The following is a 17,502-nucleotide window of genomic DNA, read 5'->3' on the forward strand; positions in this document are numbered from 1 at the left end:
GCATCGTAAACGACGTAATACTGTTTGGACAGTTTAAATGACATTTAATGCACAGCACCGACCAATGGGTTATGAACCTAGTGAAATATTTTTGTGTTCTGTATTTTTACATATACCATATTGCCTCCCTGCCCTTAGCTTTTATATCTATCGCTTCTCCCTTTGTTTCCCTCTCTCTGTCCTTTGTCTCCCGTTCGCCGCAGCTCAGGTGCTTCAGGTTTTGATGGCAGAGGCTGAGGCTAGCAACATCTTTTCTTTCCACTTAGCACAACTTCATAAAGAATGAGCAACCAGTTTTTCGCGAAACACTTGGTGGCGAGAGCATGTGATGATACTATCGGGCAGGTTGTTTTAAAGTGCTATAGCGTTGAGGAGAAACGAGCTGTTCATGGCGCAGCTCCACGTCTGAATGCGTGCGACGGAATGACGGTGGCTGTCTGATATTCTTAAGGGTAGTTTGAGCAAGTAATGTCAAGGTTAGCGATAAAGGAAAAAGTAAAAAAGGCATAGACGTGAAATAACCAGGCGGTTGAAAGTGTTCGAAGGCCGAGGGATTATTTTATTTAAGTAACACTGGTTTTTCTTGATTAATTTGATGTGAAAAAAACGGGCGGCTCGATTTTGAACTGTTTATAGATATGAGGTGAGATATGGTTACGAAGTATGCACCACAGATGACACGTTTTCTGGTTTCGGACGGACGAACTTCATGTATGACAACTGTTTAACGTCGGAGGATGCGGATTTTAGATTGCGCGGGAGGTAACCAAGTGTGCCTGGTGCCTTAAATCGGATGGTTCGGATATGTGAGTCATGATAACGATAACGTAAACTGCACTTCTAGCTTTTTATAACGTTATATTGAGCCAATGGCAACTGGTTTATTCTGCTAAGTGCTGCCAGTTATTGTGCGTTTGTGAGAGAATGACATAGATATGCATCCGTTCGTATTAAGTGGCACGTGTCATTTATCGCACCACCATGTGATAGAGTTTACGTCCTGTAGGATAGTAGTGATGTCGATAGAGCTTAGGATGAGGCTGCAAAAGATGCAGTCATCGGAAAATAAACGAACCGTAAATTTCATGTTAGCAGGCAGCTCATTGATATATATCAGAAATAACAGTGGTAATATGTCTAGGCCTTCCGGGACACCAGGTGTCACGTTACTGAAAGATGAGCGGCCGTTGTTTACATAGGCGGATTGCTGGCGCCCTTTGAGGAAGTGTTCTAAACAGCGCAGCAAGTTTTGTGCAATTCCAAAGCATGAGACATTTAGAAGAAGAAGAATATGAGAGACACGGTCAAAGAATTTTGAGAAATCTAGGAAGTCCGTGTCTACCTCAACAATGTCTTCTAAATACTGCAAAATATCGTGAGTGAATTCTGCGAGCTTGGACTCGAATGATAAATGCTTCCGGAAGATGTGCTGATCGGTGCAGAAAAAATCTATGGACTCATTGAACTGAAGCAAATAATAAGCTCATGTATTTTAGACGAAATACTGGGGAGAGAAATTGAGCGATAGTTAATAGGGCTTGTGCGGTAATGAGCTTTTGTAAGAGCGTAATATTAGCCTCTTTATAATAATTAGGAACAACCCCGGTTTCTAGAGATCCTGTAAAGATCTGATGCAGTGACTGCCTAAAGAATAGAGTGGTGTTTTCAGTAATTTATTGCTATTTTATTATAAGCTAGCAGATGTTGATGGCTTGAGAGACGCGATAAGTTACATATGCGCTTAGGGTGGATTTCGCTTCGGGACATTTGTTGGGGGTGTGTGCGTGTACCTGCGTGTGCGCGTATGTGTGTTTGTGCGTGCGTGCGTGCGCGTACGTGCGTGTGCACGTATGAGTGTTTGTGCCTACGTGCGTGAGTCCGTGTGTGTCGCCATGTACCGTGTGTTTCAAATAGTTTACAATCCACCGTACAGTTCTTCTCTATGGCGCAGTGGACAGCGAATTTTCGCAACAGATAGTCCCGCCCCAGTGACATCAACTTTCCATCAGTGACAGGCAAAGAAACTAGTGTATAAATGTAAAGCCCCGGCAGCAGTATTTAGGAGGCGCTTCAGCAATCAGACTCAGGGAGAGGCTTACCTAACGAAACTTGGCAAGTGCTTTATACAGATGTTAGTATATGCCGCCAGTGCGCTCATATGTGATTCAAAAAAGTTATCATATCTTCTCTACGGATTACTTGTAAAGCTCCAAACGCTGAATCGCACGTGCTTTCAATATTTTGTCGGCGCCTGTAAATACTGCTTCTCAAACCTTTTATACCTTCTCTTCGCGCAGCGTGTACCCAAGAGTAAGAACGCTCGTGCATGAGCTGAAGCGTTGTGCTTTTGTCTATTTCCGGTGGCTTTCCTAGTGCATCATGATCCGCTGTATATATATATATATATATATATATATATATATATATATATATATATATATATATATATATATATATATATATATATATATATATATATATATATATATATATATATATATATATTCAACCTTATCTTATAGAAGCAATGCAAAATATTTTTGTCTTCTATATTTCTGCAACAAAAAAAAGGCCGCCACAGTCTGGAAGACGCTGAAGTAAAGAGCGTTAGCTGTTTGGTTTACTAGATGAAGAAAGCGAAGAAGAACGCACCGCTCGTCTTGAGAAACGGAATGCAATACCCTTTGAAACGGGGTGGATTGCCCCATGCTCGGCTGCGCGTGCACGCATGCCGCTTAGCGGAACGATCGCCGCCTAGCGCCATCTATCAGAGAAATTACGATGCACGTTTGCCCATTGTCGAGTTGCACCCATCAAGATACGTCCCAAGCGGAATTTGCTTCGTTTGGGGTGGTCAAAGTGGGCCTGGAACTCGGCTTGCGGTTCGATATGGTAACGCTTCAATTAGTAATTGCATGTATACGTTGTTTACCTATTATTTAAGTGTGGCTTTTTTTCTATACCACCACCAATAGGGTTTTATTTGCCTACAAAATTCAGTATACAACCGACCCCAGATCGGTGCCCGTTGTTCCTCTCCTATCTTTTACCCCTCCGTAGACTATCTGTTACTTCAACTTACGGGTCCAATTAGACTTATTTTTGGAAATGTAGTGTAGTTTTGCTTGGTGCATGGTCGTGTACGAAGTTTATATCGCTTCTCGGCCTTTTGGCTCTATCAGACGACAAGGACTTCGCCTGCTGATCGCCTGCTCTGCCTGCTGTGTTCCTGCGTGCGTTCCGGCCGCCGGCTTGCGTCGGTGGCCGGTGTTCGACCACCAAGAGTGATCTTTTGTTCCGGTGCCCTTCGGCTGGCGGGCGCCTCAACATGGTGAGCCAGCCACCTACAAAGGCCCTTGCCTTTGGTGTCGTCGTCCCTGAGGGGGCTAGTCCGGAAGATGTCGTCGATGCGACAGCCTCCGTAGTTCGTTTGGAAGAAGTTTACTGTGTCCAGCACTTCGGTGGACGCAACTACCAAGTTACCGTAAAGAGTGAAGCCGCCATGGCTGCAATCGTTGATGCGTCTTGCCTCATCATCGGCAACGAACGCGTCCCCATCGTTCCCCTGAGCCCCCAGGTGACTCAGGTGACTGTTCTTTTTCTGCCCGCCCGAGTACCAAGTGATGCCCTTGCCAAGGCTCTTTCTCCTTATGGCAAGGTGCTGCACATAAGTCGCGGCATCATGGGGTCGCGTCCCACTGTCACCACCGGGACGCGGTATGTCCGAATTGAAATGAAGCCCGAGTCGCCCGTGCCTAACTACATCAAGGTCGCTGGCCACCGCATGACATGCGATTACAAAGGCATGCAGCGTGTTTGTCGACGTTGTGGCTCGACATCACACTTCAGAGCACAGTGCACGGCTCCGTTCTGCGCCCGCTGCGGCGTCTTTGGGCACCAAGGCCAAGGTTGTGTGCTGCCGTGTCGACGTTGTGGTGATCCACACGCTACCGTGGCATGCGCGATCAAGCCCTCGTACTCTGAGGCTGCGGCCCGACCTGCACCTCCACCGGCTGCACAGGCAGCCGATGAAGCCATCAAGGAACGCGGCGTTTCCGACACCAACGGCTTTGTGAGTGGTTCCTCGGCGTCTCTGAATGTATCGGTGGAGGAAGCGGTGCCTACGGCTGATGCGTCCAGTGATGCACCTCGCAAGCCGGCATTAAATGTGCCTGCTATGTCAGCCTCAGTCTCTCCAAGTGTACCTGCCGCTACGGAGGCCGAGCCCATTGCGCCCCTGCAGGTCTCTGATGCTGGGGACAGGCCGCTCTCGCAGCCTGCGCGGCAGCCCGCAGCCAGCGTTGCGGTTTTGAGCGACAACGCCAGTGTATCTGAGGCCGATGGTGACGAGAGCAGCTTGTCGTCCTCAGCTTCTTCAGTCAACCTCGTCATCGACGAGACTATCATCGTGCCTGGGCAGGAGCCGAGGCCGCCGTCGTCATCTCCTTCGTCATCCCAGTTTAGTGTCGGCACAAATATTTCGCCTGGGCAGGAGCCAAGGCCATCTCCTGACGTGGAATCTGTGCAGTCGCCGTCCTCTTCTGCGTCGAGGATTAGCGCCAGCACTTCTAGTACTCTCTCTTCGGATGTTGAGATGGTCGCTTTGAGCTCCAGCTTAAAGCGTCCACATACGTCGACTACGGACTCGGACAACTCTTCTGGTCGGGCAAGGAGGCATCGTGCCTCCTCTGGTCCGACTCTACGAAAACAGTGAGATGGTTTGGCGCCGTTCGTAGCGCGCATTGTATTGCTTAGACATCACAACTCGTTGTTTTTTGTCTTTTTTTTCATTACCAAAATGGCTACACTTAACATCATCACGCTTAACGTGCAAGGGTTTCGCAATGTTATGAAGCAGACCGAGGTGGTCGCTTTCGCTCGTTCATCGGGCTGCGATATCCTCTGCCTGCAAGAAACTAATTTTTTTCGCCTCAGTGACGTGTTGGAATTTAAGCGTAGGTTTGGTATCGATGCTTTCTTTTCGTACGCTAGCACGCGTTCTAGCGGAGTTGGCGTTCTTGTTCTGAACCGAATACTTCTGCGAGACCATCATGTTACCTACGATGCGCTTTGACGCGTGCTGGCGTTCGACTGCACGTTTAACTCACTTCGTCTGAGACTTCTTTGCATCTACGCACCTGCGCATTCTAATTTGGTAAACTCATTTTATAAAAATCTTGATGTGTATTTTCTTGGAGGACGAAACGTTTTGATGTTGGGCGATTTCAACTGCGTGCTCGATACGGTCGCTGATGTGCAGGGCCCTGGCAGAGGCAGACCAAGCTGGAATGCGCGCGAGTTGCGCCGCCTAGTCAACCAGTTTCTGTTAACAGATGCTTATGAGCTCCTGCATGGCGGCGTCTTTGTGTGGACTTGGCGTCGCGGATTGTCGTCAAGCAGGCTAGACAGGGCGTACGTACCGACGGGCCTTTCGAGGACAGTGGGTGCTGCTAATGTAATTACGCTGCCATCCTCACCAGTACACATATCAGACCATCGCCCCTTTCTTCTGTCGCTCAGGGTTCCGGCGGCTGCAGTGTCTCCTTTCAGACCATGGCGTTTGGATGTACGCATCCTTCACGATGCCAGCACGAGAGAAGGACTAACGCGGGCCTTGCGGTTTTCGGTTGTTGGGGCCGTGCCTGGTGACTGGGATCGTCTGAAGGAGCAGTGGCGTCACCATTGCGCCGCTTCTGGTCGAGCCCTTAGAGCTCGCGTCTCAGCTGAGGTTCGTGTTATGACGGCGAGGCTCCGTATAGCTCAGCGCACCCCGTCGCCATCGGCGCTTATGTGTGCATGGAAAGAGGAACTTTCAGAGCGTCTCCAGCGTCTTTTACGATCATCCTCTCTGACAGCGGCCGCATGGCGTTGTCGGCGCAATCCAACTTCTCATCCAGAGGTGCTTCGGTTTGCACGCCAGGAGCTGTTGTGCGCTCAAGGTGCCCCTGCTTTTACCTCTTCCGTCGGTGCTGTGGCCCAGCCAGTTGGCAGGAATTTCAGTGCGTTTTTCGTCCATTTCAGGGATATTGCTCAGTCGCACTTTTTGGTTCATCGCGATGACGTTTCCGCACACCCTTTTTTTGCAGGCTTGCCGCAGGTTGCGGATGAACTTCATGATGGCCTTATGGCTCCGCCAACAACAGATGAAATCAAGGAGGCGTTAGATTCCATGAAACGAGGCTCAACGCCTGGGCCAGATGGTCTTCCTGTGGAGTTCTATTTACAATTCTGGCATATAGTAGGCCCCATTTTCACGGAAGTGTTAAAAATCTGTTTCACTCGGAATGTCCTTCCTAATTCATTTAAAAGAGGCCGCATCGTTCTGATCCCTAAAAAGTCTTCTTTCTCGACATGTCCGGCAGATTGGCGCCCTATTACCTTACTAAATACAGATTATAAAGTATTAGCAAAATTACTCGTCCGCCGTTTACGGGCTCTTCTCCCGTCCCTCATTTCCTGCCACCAGGTTTGCTCCATTCCGGGCCGTGAAATACATAGTTTATCTTCTGTAACGAGAGATATCCTAGAGTATACTATACGGCGGCGCGCACAGGGTCTTCTTGTTTCTCTAGATCAAGAGAAGGCATTCGACTTTCTAGAGCATGAGTATATTTACGGTACACTGGATGCTTTCGGTTTCCCACCTTCTTTAGTGCTACTTATTAAAGAGATGTACAGAGATATTTCAAGCACTCTGTTCCTCGATGGCTGGGAAAGTACCGCATTTGATGTTGGCCGCGGCGTCCGTCAAGGTTGTCCGCTCTCCCCTCTTTTGTTTGTCTTAGCATTAGAGCCTTTCCTTTTGGCAGTCAATCACCATTCTCTCATTAGCGGTCTGGCATTGCCAGGCAGTGAGAGTGTACGCGTCACTGCTTATGCAGATGACATCACGCTATACTTAGCTGATGAACGCAGCCTGCTCGAAGTTTTAAACGTTTTTCGAGAGTACGCCTCCTTGTCGGGGGCTGCTCTTAATTATTCCAAGAGTCATTACTTTTTTGTAGGGTCACCTCAGAGACGTATAACGAGTACAATACCTTTGCAGTGGTGTGAGCAGATGCGCATTTTAGGAGTGACCTACGACTGTGCTGGAGTATGGGATGGTATGTGGTCTTCGGTCGTAGAGGGTATTACAGCTCGTGTGCAGAGGGCACAGACCTTTGACCTTCCTCTGCTTGAGAGGCGCTACCTGGTTCAGTCGGTCGTGCTGGGTGCCTTTTGGTACCTTTGCCACATTGTTAAACCACCCCTGCGCGTCATAAGGCGGGTGCAGACTACAGTTTTTTCTTTTTTTTGGTCAGGCGGAACCGAGCTTGTGCCTCGTGCTGTTCTTGGACAACCACGTGAGAGAGGTGGTTTTGCCTTCCCAACGTTGACCATCACGTCCTCACTGTTAGCATTGAAGTGCATGTTGCGTATCCTGCTGGGGGACGCGTCTCCGGCGCGAACCCTGGCGCGGTATTTTTTGGGCCCTTCCTTGCGCTTTTTGGATCCCTCGGCCCCAGTTAATCATGGTCCTCAATCAGAGAAGCCTACCGCTATATATACTACGGCAGTGGCCTTTTTCAGGCATGCAAGCGCAGTAGCACCTGACGTCAACATCCTTACAGACCGTGTCGTGAATATTATGGGCTCGCTGTTGTTGCCTGTTGTGCCGGCGGCTCGCCGTTCACCGATGCGCCGCGTTCAATGGGCGCGCATAACATCGACGCCTCTCCCAGACCATCTACGTGACTTTGTGTGGAAACTTGGTTGGGCAGTGCTGCCTACTTGTGATCGGCTGGAGCGGTGGGGCGTTTTACGCTCCAGTACCTGTCCGAATTGCCCGCTTCCGGAATCTAATCGCCATGCTACAGTCACCTGCATGGTAGCACGTGTCTTTTGGCGCGCCGTTCATGCGGGATTCCGTGGGCAGGGCATTTCGAGCTTTGTCTCCCGCGGCCGCTTCCCCAGCGGCCGTTTTGCTCGCCTGTTAATTGTTGCAGGTCTTTTTAGTTTATGGCGCAATCGATGCACCGCGGTCGCTGGTGGCTTTCGACGCCGAGCTGTGTGGCCAATACTTGGCCGTCTTAGAAGGGAGCTGATCAGTTTCTTGTCAGAGGAGCTCTTTTTCTTGGGAGAGGAAGAGTTTCTCCGGCAGTGGTCATGCCCATTCATTTCTGTTCACAATGAACGTCTTGTTCTGGTCTTTAGACCAAACTGGCGCTAAGGTCTTCTTCTTTATTTCCCCCCCCCCCTTTTTTTTCCGTGTCAGATTTTTCCGGTATCACTCACTGTTAATAATCATGCCACGCCGCTTTAAATCGCACACAAGAAATTCCTGTTAGTTATTCAAAGATGTTTTGGCACTCTAATTGGCTCGCCTTACATGCTGAGCGTCATGTCAACTTGTGAATGTCAAATGTATCCGGTAACCTTGGCATGTGTACATATGTAAATAAAATTTTTTTCTAATCATTTTTGGAAATGTGGCGGAGAGTTTTAAGGATGCTTCAGTCCCGCAACCCGTTGGCCCGGTATTGCACTGCCTCCGGGATCGGCCTTGTCTTTAGCGCGTCTTTACTATCCTGTCTTTCTATCCCATCTTTCAACTCTCCTACTATCTGCACGTGGTAGCGATTGTGGCTCGGCTTGAGCCAGTGGGCAGTCCTGAGCACTTTACTTTTCTTTCTTCCTGGCGACAACCTCACTTTCTCACTCTTTCATCACGCGGCAGCGAGCGTGGCTCGGCTTGAGCCAGTAGGCAGGCCCGTGCTCTTTCCTTTTCCTTCTTCCTCCCAGCAACATCAATCAGTCAGGCAGGCAGTCAGTCAGTCAGTGTGTCAGTCAGTAATTTATAGCGGTCTCGTAACGGGGAGTTTTCTTACCTGTTTTGGGATATTTTTTGTGAGGGGGGGATGAGAGAGCAGAACTAATTATAATGGCCGCCATCTTGCATTCACGCAACCAAATCTATGCCGCCATTTCGTCCCCTGACGTCATACTCGCACAGTTCCACCTCTATCCACCATATTGGGCAGTGATGTCATCATTGGCACGCGTCAGATGGTTGTTTCCGCAATGCTATTGTAGATGGCGCTACAAATGCGAGATGCGCTATTTGCAGCCACAGGTCGCGCTTTGATCTCAGGGTGGTAGGAGACCTCACAAAATCTCGAAACGTGATGAGTAATTGCTGCCACAGATGGAGCAGTGTTCAAGGGTGGTAGCAGACCCCACGAAATCTCGAATCGTCATGAGTAAGAGCTAACGCTCATAATATTATAAAACATTGCTGAAAAGTAAGGAATTCCAAAAGGGCAGCATTTAGGACCGTAATGGCACAAAAACAGTTAAGAGCCGCGGACTTAAATTTTTTCTGACTATACATCCGCTCCTTTTACTGTTGGCGGAAAATTCTCGCACTTGTATAGCGGTGAGATATTTTTATTCAGGCGATGAAATCATCTCCAATTGAAAAAAAAATTTTGGAAAAAGGAGAACTTTGACGGAGATTTAAAAAACGCTTGCTCTCCGATTTTCATTTAAAATTTTCTCGAATACCTTCAGCACCTTGTAATTTCATACCCAATGCACAGGAAATTGTTGCATTGTATTGCAAGCTATCAAATAAAATCCTAACACTGACCATGTTTCCTTCAGCTACCGTTACTGGATATCGAGCAGACAAGGGAGGGAAACGAGGGGCTCGTCCTGACATAATGGCAGAAGCCAAGAGTCACATAAACCCTGGAGTGTAAGGGATGTTCTGGTTTTCTTTTCTTTTCATCAGTGTGATTACAATCCGGTAATATTATTACCATTTTAACATAACTGATTCAAAAGCACAAGAAAAAACAACCACATGCCGCTGATGGAATACGAACCCACAACCTCCGAATTTGGCATCCGGCACTCTAACCGCTGAGATACGGCAACGGTTATCCAACCTTCTACTTTGGGGGTATTTGTGTGTAGTGTAACCGAACTTTGAGAGTATTCGCCAGCGCCACCCTATTTGATAGCGGCGGACGTATAACTTCCTGTATAACCGCCAGTGCTACGCATAAACATGATCCACCGGCGAGGGCGAAAGACGTGCCACAACCATTTTATGCGACCTATGGCATCAAGACTGCCAGAAGCGAGGCCCTCGTTAGCAATTCAGCCATCAAGGGAATGGGAGAGAGGGGCTCATTATGCATACATAGGGAGCATAGGGTACGTTTTCAATATCTTTTTCTGTAATCAGTGACTGTTGGCATCCTTCACATATCTATATATAAAAGGATAAATCCACCACCCAGCGAAACCAAGCAGCAAAGAAGAATGTACGTCTTTTCGTGGTGGTGTTGACAGGGAAACTAATAGTGTATTTTATCGCTGATAATAAAGTATATATATATATATATATATATATATATATATATATATATATATATATATATATATATATATATATATATATATATAAAAATACGGCACAGGCACTTGAAATAAAACAAATAATGCGTGTAATAACGTAGTATGAAAGAAACAAAGCTAGTATTGTACAGAAATAAAACAACAAACAGATCAAAATAAAATATCCAATTATACTATAATGCGCATAATACAAAATATACAAAATCTCTTAGTCCATGGTTTGCTTTAACAAATGCTGGAAGGATTGTAAGTTAACCTCAGTAGCTATGTATGATGGCAGTTTGTTCTAGTCTGTTATGGTGCGAGGAATTAATGATTGCGCGTAAAGCGATGAACAGCATGTTATGCGTTTAGTTTTGTTATCGTGGTCACGGCGAAGAAAGACAGAAGGGGGTGGCAAAAAGAAGTCGTCGTGGAGGGTGGGATGATGATAGAGCTAATGAAGTAAGGTTAGGCAGCGAGATTTCGTCGTCATGATAGTGGGTCGAACTCGGCACATTGTTTTAATGTTTTTACAGTGGTAAAGCGTGAATAATCTGAAAAGATAAAGCGAACAGCTGGGTTTTGAAGGAATCCTATGTTGTTTATGACGTATGCTAGTTGAAGATTCCATATGGTTGAAGCGTACTTAACTCGGGTGGATTAGCGTGATGTAAGAAGTCTTTTTTTCTTTAGTGCGAAGGCGCGTGTTTGATATTATGTCTAAGAAGGCCGAGTGCACGGTTTGCTGATGTAAGATTGTGTTAATATAGAAATGCCAAGAGAGGTCAGGCTGAAAGTTATACCTAGGTACTTGAAAGTTGTTGTAAGTTCTACGTTATCTTTATTGAAGAAGTAGGCAGTAGGAATTCGAGTGGAGCGGTTAGTAAACGAAATTAACTTTTGTTTAGATGCATTTAGAGATAATATTCAGGAGGAACACCAAGCCATTACAACGTCAAGATCTGTTTGAAGGGACTGGAGGTCGGTTTCATTAGTAATATTGTGATTTGCACCGCAATAATCCGCGAATAACCTAATTTCACAGGATACAAACTTGGGTACATCGCTCATAAAACTTTCAAAAAGCAGAGCACCAAGTATTGATCTCCCATTCAAAAACACGGCTGCGTGCTTATGCCTGGTGCCTTCTGCAACACCCTCTATGGACATTCGCGCAAAACTCAATAAGCCGAAGTGCAATTCCTGAGTTCATTCCCCTCTTATTTAAACCATAATCCTCGTTCTTCAGCGAAGCTCTAAAAGCTTACCAGACTGCCTGGGCACCTATGCAGGGTGCCTGCACTGCATTGTGCCAAATTTTAAAAGTCCCAGCGTGCTTTACGACGATTCGACTACCGCAGTGCTGTATGCAGTCCTCCTGATCCTACTAACCATTTCTGAAATACTGCTCGCTAACTAAATAAGAGAGATAATTCAGCGAATTTTCTGTTATCTTAAACGTAAAGGTTTCTTTGGAATTTTGCATCACCTTCAGAAATGCTCACATTTTCCTTTACGTCACAGAAACTTCAGCGTGTTTTTTTTTTCTTTCTGAGCTCACAAGAAAGTTTTGCAAGGTTTATCAAATCTCAGTGATAATATGCGCTCTCTTTTCGCAATATTAGCTGCCTCGAACTCCCCCTGACAGAAGGAAGAAGGTCGCAAGAAGGATGAGCACATCGTTTTTTAGAGTCATGGTGCTGCAATTATAGCCCGACCGCGTTCGACTGGAAGAAATTACCTCTGCTATGGCGTAAAACACGCTACAGCATGGTTGTGATCGTGGTGCAACATCATGGTTATGAAGACGTATTTCAATTAGCAATCCGGAGTACGTCTTCGTGCTTCACTAATTGACGAGCCTGCTTCAATTAGTGATTTGGACTCAAGTTTTTAATTTTTGTGGGCCCGTACGCATTTTGGGCTCATTCGAGAATTCAATGACGATGTTTCAGATCGCCTATCGGAACAAGCCAACAAGGAAACAAGTGCCTCTGTTCATCGCGAAACCATTGCTTTTGACTGCAGGCCCCTTGAATTCACTCTGAATTTGTGCAGCCCCGTTCAAGCGATAGCAATGCATTTGAATGGGCTTACGTCCCGACTTGCGAGCGAAGTGATGAGGCAATTTACAATTTTATTTATCGTCATCTGAAATTACTTTTACTGCTGGCTTGTTTTGAATTCAGCTCAAAAACATTGAAAATACTAATTATTTTCGAGAAACCCACCTAAATGCGAATTTCTTAACATGCTTTGTTTTCGCTGCCCCATCTTAGGTGTATGAGTGTTGATGGCAAACGCAAGCGCTCGCAAAAATCTTTTCGTTTATTTTATTATTATTCTAATAAACCACCTACTGTTACTAGATGCTTTGCATCGTTTCCATTGAAACTTGTGTGCTTTGGTCAATTTTAAAAATCAAACAAGCTATATTTAGTTACCAAATCAGGCCGAATAAAACGCGCAGATCAGCTGACGGCTAGAGCCTACAGCGCTGCAACAGTTGAATCTTCGTAGAACACGTGCTCCTTTCTAGAATTTCCACAGCATGCAGGCAACACCCCGTATTCTTCTCATGGGTTCCCGTACTCTCTCAAGCACAATTGGTTTAAGGGGTCCTGTTAGAGCCTCTCCGTGAAAAAAAATTGAGGCAACGTTTCTCGTTATTATAGCAGCGGATGTGAGCATCCGCACGAAGATAAGATAACGAAAAACAACTACTCGCAAAGTGCAATATCAGGCAGCTCGCGTGCGTCCTCCATCAGACCCGATTGGCAAGTACATTTTTATTTCACTATAGCCACTCTGTCAGTGCAGCGAGAGAGGTTATGCGCGATAATCAACGGTCGACGGTATTGCTCAAGAGGTAGAAGGCTCAAAGTCGATGTCTCCCCAGCATGAAGCGGTAGGAGACGATAGAAAGTAAGAAAAAGCGCAGAAAAATATAGATGAAGAGAAAAAGATTGAACTATGTGATAGCCTTAACAATCGCTCAGTTAGGAACAATTCCTTATATCAGAAAAAACGTATATGCAGCGAGATAAAAGCACTATACATTTGTGGGCCCAACGTCCAGGAAGAAAAGCATTCAACTGTTCGAAACACTTTACCAGACCTAAAACCATAAATCATCTCTCCCGATTTCTAATTTTGTTTGTGTATAATTGAGCGATAAGAGGTTACCGAAGCAATGACATTAATATACATCATTACAGTGCCTTAGTGCATCATTGCTTAGTGAAATTGCAACCTGATAATGGAAAGGAACTTGCCACCAAGCTTTTTTGAATTCCGAAATAATCTTCTTGAGACCATCGCAAAGAATAAATGCTATAAAACTCTGCTTAACTTTTTTGCCGCTCCCAGTGCTATAACATCATCATCATCAGCCTTACTACACCCACTGCAGGGCAAAGGCCTCTCCCATGTCTCTCCAATTAACCCTGTCCTTTGCCAGCTGCATCCAGCCTTTGCCTGTAAACTTCTTAATCTCATCCGCCCACCTAACTTTCTGCCGCCCCCTGCTACGCTTACTTTCTCTTGGAATCCACTCCGGCACCCTTAAGGACCAGCGGTTATCTTGCCTTCGCATTACATGCCCTGCCCAAGCCCATTTCTTTCTCTTGATTTCGATTAGGATGTCATTAACCCGTGTTTGTTCCCTCACCCACTCTGCCCGCTTCCGATCTCTTAACGTTACACCTATCATTTTTCTTTCCATGGCTCGCTGCGTTGTCCTTAACTTAAGCTGAACTCTTTTCGTTAGCCTCCACGTTTCTGCCCCGTAGGTGAGTACCGGTAAGATTATGCTGTTGTACACTTTCCTCTTGAGGGAAATTGGTAAACTGCCACTCATGATCTGCGAGAATTTGCCATATGCGCTCCACCCCATTCTTATCCTTCTAGTTATCTCCCTCTCATGATCCGGATCAGCTGTCACTATCTGCCCTAAGTAGACGTATTCCGTCACTATTTCTAGGCTCTCGCTGCCAATTGTAAACTGTTGTTCCCTTGCTGGGCTGTTGAACATTACCTTGGTTTTCTGCATGCTAATTTTTAGACCCATCGATCTGCTCTGCCTGTCTAACTCATTGATCGTGATTTGCAGTTCACCTCCTGAGTGACTCAGCAAGGCAATGTCATCAGCAAATCGCAGATTATTTAGGTACTCTCCATTTATTCTTATTCCCAACTGTTCCCAATTCAGGCCTCGAAATACCTCCTGTAAACATGCGGTGAACAGCATTGGCGAGACCGTGTCTCCTTGCCTGACGCCCTTCCTTATTGGAATTTTATTGCTGACTTTATGGAGGACTATAGTAGCTGTGCAGTTGCTATATATATCTTCCAGTATTTGGACATAAGGCTCTTCTACCCGCTGATTACGCAATGCCTGTATGACTGCTGAGGTTTCCACTGAGTCGAATGTTTTCTCGTAATCAATGAAAGCTATATATAGAGGTTGGTTATATTCTGCGCATTTCTCTATCACCTGATTGATAGTGTGAATATGATCTATTGTGGAATATTCTTTACGAAAGCCTGCCTGATCATTTGGTTGATTCATACTATGCGCTAAACCTGGCATCATTCAGGATGTGGCCGTCCTCGGAAAGGTACGTTGTAGCGGCCACAGAATGGTAAGGTCTAGAATTAGCTTAGACTTGAGGAGGGAACGGAATAAGCTAGTGAAGAGGAAGACCATTAACGAGTTAGCCGTAAGAGGGAAAGCACAGGAGTTTAGGATAGCGCTGCAAAACCGATATTCGGCTTTAACTGAGGAAGATGATCTTGATGTTCATTCAATGCACGATAATCTGACATCAATAATTACGGAGTGCGCAGTAGAAGTAGGCGGTAGGACAGTTCGAAAGGATACCGGGAAGCTATCTCAGGTGACGAAAGATCTGATTAAGAAGCGCCAAAACATGAAGGCATCTAACCCTACCGATAGAATAGAACTAACGGAGATATCAAAGTTAATAAATAAGGGCAAGGTGGCCGACATAAGGAAGTTTAATATGGAGAGAATCAAGCATGCTATAAAGAACGGAGGTAGCCTAAAAACAGTGAAGAGAAAACTAGGCATGGGTAAAAACCAGATGTATGCATTAAGAGACAAGCAGGGCAATGTCATTAACAATATGGATAAGATAGTTAACGTAGCCGAAGAGTTATACACAGACCTGTACAGTAGCCAATGTAATCAGAGCGCTAATGAGAAAGACAGCAGTGCACAGCAATGCGTCATCCCGCCAGTAACGAAAGATGAAGTAAAGAAAGCCTTAGAAGCAATGAAAAGGGGAAAAGCAGCTGGGGAGGATCAGGTAACAGCAGATCTGTTGAAGGATGGAGGGGACATCGTGCTTGAAAAACTAGCCACCCTGTATACGCAATGCCTTATGACCTCGACTGTACCAGAAGCCTGGAAGAATGCAAACATTATCTTAATTCATAAGAAGGGAGACGCCAAGGACTTGAAAAATTACAGGCCGATCAGCTTACTATCCGTTGCCTACAAAGTATTTACTAAGGTAATCGCTAATAGAGTCAGGGCAACGTTAGACTTTATTCAACTAAATGATCAGGCAGGCTATAACAATGCATGATCAAAAGTGATTATTAAACCACGTGGATGTAGCAAGGGAAAGCAAAAGTTTCAGCCTGTTTGCTGATCTACTGTGAGACGTTTTCTTCTAAAAATGCAAGCTGAAACATAGCCACTCCTATACCATTGCATGCGGTACATAGCAAACGACAAACTATTTATGAAGTGCACTGCCGTAAACTTCGCGGCGCACACGAAAACCGGAGCCTCGACACAGTCTTGAGTCGTTATACCCCGAGAAGAAATGGATGCTTCCCACACGGTGAGGCAATTGGTGGCGCTCTACGCAACCGCGTCCTCAGTACTGTAGACAATGGCCCAAATTCAGTATTTGGTCCACACTGCCGAAATATCGCACTGGACGAGCCATTTTGCTCGTGTACGTCGAAGCACTGTGTTCCAAGCAATCGTTCTTAGGTACTATTGTAGCGGGGAAGAATATATTTACAAGTATTTACAGAGAGACATATATCGCAGCCGGCATAGCTGCGAGCCATGCCGACAAGACCGAGAGAGAGAGAGGGGTCTTCGTCGTCTTCGTCTGCCGTCGACTTGTGGCATTGCGCACTTCTTCATCGTAGTCGCTACATGACGCCGGGCGGCAGAAGCGCCGTTCCGGCATCAGGGTACCAGAGAGTGCCAGCGACGTGGTAGGGTTTAAGGCGGCGGACGTGGTCGATGTCAGTGACGGGGAGAGCGGACGATAGTGAGGACGCCATGGACAGCGGTTTCATAGTAGACGTCAGTCACTCTGCGCATCACAGGGTAAGGAAGGGCTAATGTTGTGGGAAAGAATTTTCTCGTGGATACCTACACGACGCGAAGGCGACCAGAGGAGGACGAGTGATCCAGGTTCGTAGTTGACTTCACGGCGTCTGCTGTCGTAGGCGGACCTCTGGGACGCTTGCTTGACAGGCTTGGAGCCGACGGCGGGCGGTTTGTCGCGCCTGGGTGGCTCGAATAATAGTGTCACGGGCGTAAGCAGTCGTAATGACTGGAGAAGGCCGCATGACTGCTTTCAAGGGCCATGTGGGTGCCTACCAACAAAAGGTTGAAAGGGTAGGGGGTCGAAAAGTGGTGTCATGCAGTGAAGAATTGTATGCGAATGTCACATAACGCAAGGCACTGTCCCAGTCTCGGTGGTCTGGGGAGACATACATAGACAACATATCGGTAAAAGCTCGGTTGAGCCGCAATGTAAGCCCATTGGTTTGTAGATGATACGCTGTGGGGAGCTTGTAGTGCGTGGAGCCTGAACGGAGGATGTCTTCAACGACTCTGGACAGACAAGTAATGTCCCGGTCTTTGAGTAGTTGCTCAGGAACGCCATGCACCAGAATAACATTTTGCAACATAAAATGCGCAACATCAGTAGCGCCTTTCGTCGGCAAGGCACGTGTGATGGCGTACCGAGTCGCATCGTTCGTTGCTAAAGTGGTCCCTTTGTCTAGGGTTGTAGGAAGAGGGCCAAAAAGGTCGGGGCCAACACAGTAAAAAGGTTCCAG

This window comes from Amblyomma americanum, chromosome 3 (genome assembly GCF_052857255.1).
Source record: "Amblyomma americanum isolate KBUSLIRL-KWMA chromosome 3, ASM5285725v1, whole genome shotgun sequence".
Lineage (NCBI taxonomy): Eukaryota > Metazoa > Arthropoda > Arachnida > Ixodida > Ixodidae > Amblyomma > Amblyomma americanum.